This window comes from Arachis ipaensis, chromosome B4, assembly GCF_059453495.1.
Source record: "Arachis ipaensis isolate K30076 ecotype BB chromosome B4, ASM5945349v1, whole genome shotgun sequence".
Lineage (NCBI taxonomy): Eukaryota > Viridiplantae > Streptophyta > Magnoliopsida > Fabales > Fabaceae > Arachis > Arachis ipaensis.
In genome coordinates, this window is record NC_142439.1 from 21607543 (window position 1) to 21615925 (window position 8383).

The 8383-nt window shown below is 39.3% G+C and overlaps 1 non-coding gene across 1 annotated transcript; it reads right to left on the minus strand.

Annotated features, from left to right (window-relative positions):
• Nucleotides 1–1572: 1572 nt before the first annotated feature.
• LOC148566885 (small nucleolar RNA R71) lies at nucleotides 1573–1680 on the minus strand. The gene has a single exon (XR_015881959.1). It is a non-coding gene; the product is annotated as a small nucleolar RNA R71 (small nucleolar RNA).
• Between the last annotated feature and the right edge of the window lie 6703 nt (nucleotides 1681–8383).

An 8383-nucleotide genomic window follows, 5' to 3' on the forward strand; every position in this document is an offset into this window, starting at 1 on the left:
TTTGTTAGTGTCTCCTATATGAAAATTTTTAAGTTTGGTGTCCTGCATGCATTGTTTATTTGATCTTAGTTGCAATTTTTATTGTTTCTCATAATTAAAAATTCAAAAATATTTTCAAAATTGTGTCTTTTCAAGTCAATAATACAGAGAATTGAAGATTCAGAACATTCAGCAGAGGAATCAAACAGAAAAAGTTGGGCGTTCAAAACGCCCAGTGAAGAAGGAAAACTGGCGTTTAAACGCCAGCCATGGTACCTGGCTGGGCGTTTAACACCCAAAAAGGTAGCATTTTGGGCGTTAAACGCCAGAATGGATGCCATTCTGGGCGTTTAATGCCAGGATGACACTAGAGGAAAGATTTTGTTTTTAATTCAAATTTTTTTCAAATTTTCATAATTTTTCAAAATCAAATCTTTTTCAAATCATATCTCTTCAAAATCAATTTCTTTCCATTTTTTTTATTTTCAAAAATCCTTGCTACAATTAGTGATTTAATTCAAAATTTTCAAGTTGTTACTTGCCTATTAAGAAATGATCAAATTTTAAATTTTAAGAATCATATCTTCTAAATTCTTGTTAGTCAAGTAATCAACTTTAATTTTAAAACTTTCTCTTTTTAATTTGATCTTCAATCATATCTTCTCAATCATATCTTTTCAATCACATCTTTTTCAAAATTAATTTTCAATCATATCTTTTTAATTTCTAATTTCAAAATCTTTTTTAAAAATCACTTTATTTCTTTCCCAATCTTAGTTTTCGAAAATCATCAATCAAATTTTCAAAAATTTCTTTTAATTATTTCAAAATCTTTTAATTAATTTTCGAAAATTCCTCCCCTCTTCTCACATCTTTCTATTTAAGGGACTAACACTCAACCTCAAGGTGCAATTCAAACTCTATCCTTCTTTATATGTTCGAATTCTCTTCTATCTACCTCCTCCTTCTATTCTTCTTTTCCTCTGACACCTCAAGGAATCTCTATACTGTGACATAGAGGATTTCCTACTTTCTTGTTCTCTTCTCTTTCATATGAGCAGGAACAAAGATAAAGGCATACTTGTTCAAGCTGATCCTAAACCTGAAAGGACCTTGAAGAGAAAACTAAGAGAAGTTAAAGTACAATTCTCTCTAGAGGGCCTAACAGAGCTTTTCAAAGAAGAAGAAACCATGACAGCCGAAAACAACAGTGCCAACAATGCAAGGAAGGTGCTTGGTGACTTTACTACACCTACTCCCGACTTCTATGGGAGAAGCATCTCAATCCCTGCCATTGGAGCAAACAACTTTGAACTTAAGCCTCAATTAGTTTCTCTAATACAACAGAATTGCAAGTTTCATGGACTTCCATTGGAAGATCCCCATCAGTTCTTAGCTGAATTCTTGCAAATCTGTGACACTGTCAAGACCAATGGGGTTGACCCTGAAGTCTACAGACTTATGCTTTTTCCTTTTGCTGTAAGAGACATAGCTAGGACATGGTTGGATTCACAACCTAAAGAAAGCCTGAACTCTTGGGAAAAGCTATTTAATGCCTTCTTGGCAAAGTTCTTTCCACCTCAAAAATTGAGCAAGCTTAGAGTGGAAGTCCAAACCTTCAGACAGAAGGAAGGTGAATCCCTCTATGAAGCTTGGGAAAGATACAAGCAATTGATCAGAAGGTGCCCTTCTGACATGCTTTCAGAATGGAGCATCATAGGTATTTTCTATGATGGTCTGTCTGAACTATCCAAGATGTCATTGGATAGCTCTGCTGGAGGATCTCTTCATCTGAAGAAGACGCCTGCAGAAGCTCAGGAACTCATTGAAATGGTTGCAAATAACCAATTCATGTACACTTCTGAAAGAAATCCTGTGAATAATGGGACAAATCAGAAGAAAGGAGTTCTTGAAATTGATACTTTGAATGCCATATTGGCTCAGAATAAAATATTGACTCAGCAAGTCAATATGATTTCTCAAAGTCTGTTTGGAATGCAAGCTGCACCAGCCAGTACTAAGGAAGCTTCCTCTGAAGAAGAAGCTTATGATCCTGAGAACCCAGCAATGGAAGAGGTGAATTACATGGGAGAATCCTATGGAAACACCTATAATCCTTCATGGAGAAATCATCCAAATATCTCATGGAAGGATCAACAGAGACCTCAACAACGTTTCAACAACAATAATGGTGAAAAAAACAGGTTTAGCAATAGCAAGCCTTTTCCATCATCTTCTCAGCAACAAACAGAGAATTCTAAGCAGAGCCACTCTGACTTAGCAACCATTGTCTCTGATCTAATCAAAACCACTCAAAGTTTCATGACTGAAACAAGGTCCTCCATTAGAAATTTGGAGGCACAAGTGGGACAGCTGAGTAAGAAAATTACTGAACTCCCTCCTAGTACTCTCCCAAGCAATACAGAAGAGAATCCAAAGAGAGAGTGCCATAAACACGTCTCCCATGGCCGAACCTGGAGAGGAGGAAGAGGCAGTGATCTCCACTGAGGAAGACCTCAATGGACGTCCACTAACCTCCATGGAGTTCCCTAATGAGGAACCATGGGAATCTGAGGCTCAGACTGAGACCATAGAGATTCCATTAAATTTACTTCTGCCATTCATGAGCTCTGATGAATATTCCTCCTCTGAAGAGGATGAAGATGTTACTGAAGAGCAAGTTGCTAAGTACCTTGGAGCAATCATGAAGCTAAATGTCAGGTTGTTTGGTAACGAGACTTGGGAGGATGAACCTCCATTTCTCATCAAAGAACTGGATGACTTGACTAGGCAGAGATTACCTCTGAAGAGACAAGATCCTAGAAAGTTCTCAATACCTTGTACCATAGGCACCATGACCTTTGAGAAGGCTCTGTGTGACCTGGGATCAAGTATAAACCTTATGCCTCTCTCTGTAATGGAGAAGCTAGGGATCATTGAGGTACAAGCTGCAAGAATCTCACTAGAGATGGCAGACAATTCAAAGAAACAGGCTTATGGACTTGTAGAGGATGTCTTGGTAAAGGTTTAAAACCATCACATCCCTGCTGATTTCATAATCCTAGAAACTGGGAAGTGTATGGATGAATCCATCATCCTTGGCAGACCCTTCCTAGCCACAGCAAAAGATGTGATTGATGTTGACAGAGGAGAATTGATCATTCAAGTGAATGAAGACTCCCTTGTATTTAAAGCTCAAGGATATCCCTCTGTCACCATGGAGAGGAAGCATGAAGAGCTTCTCTCAATATAGAGTCAAACAGAGCCCCCACAATCAAACTCTAAGTTTGGTGTTGGGAGGTTTCAACATTGCTCTGAATATCTGTGAGGCTCCATGAGAGCCCACTGTCAAGCTATTGACATTAAAGAAGCGCTTGTTGGGAGGCAACCCAATCTTTAATTATCTATGTTAAATTTCTATTTTTTTTTGTTATTTTATGTTTTCTATAGGTTGATGATCATGTGAAGTCACAAAAACAATTGAAAAAGCAAAAACAAAAGAAAAAACAGAATGAAAAACAGAACACCCTGGAGGAGAAACTTACTGGCGTTTAAATGCCAGTAAGGGTAGCAGAATGGGCGTTAAACGCCCAGTCTGGCACCATTCTGGGCGTTTAACGCCAGAAATGGGCACCAGACTGGCATTTAACGCCAGGAATGGGCAAGAAGCTGGTGTTAAATGCCAGAAATGGGCAGCAGCCTGGCGTTTAACGCCAGGATTGGCAGCAAGGGACGTTTTACACGCCACATGGTGCAGGGATGAGAAATCCTTGATACCTCAGGATCTGTGGACCCTACATGACCCCTCACCTATCAAATCCCACCATTCTCTTCACCACTTACATCCATCCTTCATAAAACCCCACCTACCTCACCATTCAAATTCAAACCACTTTCCCACCCAAACCCCGAACCATACCCCCCTCTCCACTCCTATATAAACCCATCTTCACTCATTCATTTTCACACAACCTAAACACTACTTCTCCTCCTTGGCTGAAACACAAAGCCCCCTCCATCTCCTCTATTTCTTCTTCTTCTACTCTCTTCTTTCTTCTTTTGCTCGAGGACGAGCAACCTTCTAAGTTTGGTGTGGTAAAAGCTAAAGCTTTTTGTTTTTCCATAACCATTTATGGCACCAAAGGCCGGAGAAACCTCTAGAAAGAGGAAAGGGAAGGCAAAAGCTTCCACCTCCGAGTCATGGGAGATGGAGAGATTCCTCTCAAAGGTGCATCAAGACCACTTCTATGAAGTTGTGGCCAAGAAGAAGGTGATCCCCGAGGTCCCTTTTAAGCTCAAAAAGAGCGAATATCCGGAGATCCGACATGAGATCCGAAGAAGAGGTTGGGAAGTTCTCACCAACCCCATTCAACAAGTCAGAATCTTAATGGTTCAAGAGTTCTATGCTAATGTATGGATCACCAAGAACCATGATCAAAGTGTGAACCCAGATCCTAAGAATTGGCTTACAATGGTCTGGGGGAAATACTTAGATTTTAGTCCGAAAAATGTAAGGTTGGCATTCAACTTGCCCATGATGCAAGGAGATGCACACCCATACACTAGAAGGGTCAACTTTGATCAAAGGTTGGACCAAGTCCTCATGGAAATTAGTGAAGAGGGCGCTCAATGGAAGAGAAATTCAAGAGGGAAGCCGGTTCAACTAAGAAGGCATGACCTCAAGCCCGTGGCTAGGGGATGGTTGGAGTTCATCCAACACTCAATCATTCCCACTAGCAACCGGTCTGAAGTTACTATAGACCGGGCTATCATGATTCATAGCATCATGATTAGAGAGGAAGTAGAAGTTCATGAGGTTATATCCCAAGAACTCTACAAGGTGGCGGACAGGTCCTCTACTGTAGCAAGATTAGCCTTCTCTCATCTCATTTGTTACCTCTGCAATTCAGCTGGAATTGACATAGAGGAAGACATCCTCATTGATGAGGACAAGCCCATCACTAAGAAAAGGATGGAGCAAACAAGAGATCCCACTCATGGACAAGAGCATGAGGAAACTCCTCATCATGAAATCCCTGAGATACCTCAAGGGATGCATTTTTCTCCACAAAACTATTGGGAGCAAATCAACACCTCCCTAGGAGAGGTAAGTTCCAACATGGGACAACTAAGGGTGGAGCACCAAGAGCATTCCATCCTCCTCCATGAAATTAGGGAAGACCAAAGAACCATGAGAAAGGAACAACAAAGGCAAGGGAGAGACATTGAGGAGCTCAAGCACTCCATAAGATCTTCAAGAGGAAGAACAAGCCGCCATCACTAAGGTGGACCCGTTCTTTAATTTCCTTGTTCTTTATTTTCTGTTTTTCGAAAATTATGCTTTATGTTTATTTATATTTGTGTCTTTATTACATGATCATTAGTGTCTAAGTGTCTATGCCTTAAAGCTATGAAAATGAATCCATCACCTTTCTTAAATGAAAAATATTTTTAATTGAAAAAGAAAAGAAGTGCATGAATTTCAAATTTTAAAACAGTTTAATTATTTTGATGTGGTGGCAATACTATTGTTTTTCTGAATGAATGCTTGAACAGTGCATATTTTTGAATTTATTGTTTAAAGAATGTTAAAATTGTTGGCTCTTGAAAGAATGATGGAAAAGGAGAAATGTTATTTGATAATCTGAAAAATCATAAAATTGATTCTTGAAGCAAGAAAAAGCAGTGAAAAGCTTGCAGAAAAAGGATATATGCGAAAAAAAAAAAGAAAAGAAAGAAAAAGAAAAGCAAGCAGAAAAAGCCAATACCCCTTTAAACCAAAAGGCAAGGGTGATAAAAAGGATCCAAGGCTTTGAGCATCAGTGGATAGGAGGGCCCACAGGAATAAAATCCTGGCCTAAGCGGCTAAACCAAGTTGTACCTAACCATGTGCTTGTGGCGTGAAGGTGTCAAGTGAAAACTTGAGACTGGGCGGTTAAAGTCGTGGTCCAAAAGCAAAAAGAGTGTGCTTAAGAGCTCTGGACACCTCTAATTGGGGACTCTAGCAAAGCTGAGTCACAATCTAAAAAGGTTCACCTAGTTATGTGTCTGTGGCATTTATGTATCCGGTGGTAATACTGGAAAACAAAATGCTTAGGGTCACGGCCAAGACTCATAAAGTAGCTGTGTTCAAGAATCAACATACTTAACTAGGAGAATCAATAACACTATCTGGATTCTGAGTTCCTATAGATGCCAATCATTCTGAACTTCAAAGGATAAAGTGAGATGCCAAAATTGTTCAAAAGCAAAAAGCTAAAAGCGTCGCTCATCTAATTAATACTGATCTTCATAGATGTTTTTGGAATTCATTGTATATTCTCTTCTTTTTATCCTATATAATCTTCAGTTGCTTGGGGACAAGCAACAATATAAGTTTGGTGTTGTGATGAGCGAATAATTTATACGCTTTTCGGCATTATTTTTAGTATGTTTTTAGTATATTTTAATTAGTTTTTATTATATTTTTATTAGTTTTTAAATAAAAATCACTCTTCTAGAATTTACTATGAGTTTGTGTATTTTTCTGTGATTTCAAGTATTTTCTGGCTGAAATTGAGGGACCTGAGCAAAAATCTGATTCAGAGGCTGAAAAAGGACTGCAGATGCTGTTGGATTCTGACCTCCCTGCACTTGAAGTGGATTTTCTGGAGCTACAGAAGTCCAATTAGCGCGCTCTCAATTGCGTTAGAAAGTAGACATCCTGGGCTTTCCATCAATATATAATAGTCTATATTTTGCTCAAGCTTTGATGGCCCGAACAGGCGTTCCAAGTCAGCTCAAGAATTCTGGCGTTTAACTCCAAAACTGGCACAAAAGCTGGCGTTTAACTCCAAGAAAAGTCTCTACACATAGAAGCTTCAATGCTCAGCCCAAGCACACACCAAGTGGGCCCAGAAGAAGATTTCTGCATTAATTACTGATTTCTCTAAACCCTAGGCTACTAGTTCTCTATAAATAGGACCTTATACTATTGTATTTTCATCTTTGGACGTTTAGTCCCTAGACCTTGGAGGCTGGCCATTTGGCCATGCTTACACTATTATCACTTTTGTATTTTCAACGATGGAGTTTCTACACACCATAGATTAAGGTGTGGAGCTCTGATGTTCTTCATGAATTAATACAAAGTACTATTGTTTTTCTATTCAACTCAAGTCTATTTCTTCTCCAAGATATTCATTCGCACCCAAGAACATGATGAATGTGATGATTATGTGACACTCATCACCATTCTCACCTATGAATGCGTGACTGACAACCACTTCCGTTCTACATGCAACCAAGCTTGAATGTGTATCTCTTGGGTTTCTAATCTAAGATTAGAACCTTCGTGGTATAGGCTAGAATTATTGGCGGCCATTCCTGAGATCCGGAACGTCTAAACCTTGTCTGTGGTATTCTGAGTAGGATCTGGGAAGGGATGGCTGTGACGAGCTTCAAACTCGCGATTGTTGGGCGTGTGACAGACGCAAAAGGATCAATGGATCCTATTCCAACATGATCGAGAACCGACAGATGATTAGCCGTGCGGTGACAGCGCATTTGGAACGTTTTCACTGAGAGGACGGGAAGTAGCCATTGACAACGATGATGCCCAACATAAAGCTTGCCATGGAAAGGAGTATGAATGATTGGAAGAAGGCAATAGGAAAGCAGAGGTTCAGGAAGAACAAAGCATCTTCATACGCTTATCTGAAATTCCAACCAAAGAATTACATAAGTATCTCTATCTTTATTTTATGTTTTATTTATCTTTTAATTATCAATTCTCCATCACCATCTGAATTAGCCTGACTGAGATTTACAAGGTGACCATAGCTTGCTTCAAGACGACAGTCTCCGTGGGATCGACCCTTACTCACATAAGGTTTATTACTTGGACGACCCAGTGCACTTGCTGGTTAGTTGTGCGGAATTGTGACAAAGTGTGATTCACGTTTAAGAGCTCCAAGTCCCTTGGTGCCATTGTTGATGATCACAATTTCGTATACCAGGGTGCATACAAAAACAAAAACAAAAAAAATCCTAAAAGTTCAAAACGCTAAGATTGTAGAGACATATTAAAATGACAGAAGTTTACATAAGAAATAACAAGACTAAGCTTTAAATATCTCTTTCAAACAAGCAACTTCAGTTTGGAGAGCGGTTTGGAAGTTCCTGGCTTCTCTTGCAGCTTCATGTGAGGAGAGTATCTTCTCTTCAAGTGACTGTAAGAAGGATGCATTGCTACTGTCAAGCATGCTGCTTGCTTTGGCAAATTGACCCTCATTCTTTATCAAAGCAACATCCAGACTGTTTTTTACTTCTCTCTTGACAGTCAGTTGTTGTTCCAAGTCTTGAATCTCCTTAGATAACATATGAGTCCGATCTTTAATGTTTGCAATATGGGTAGTCAGGGTAG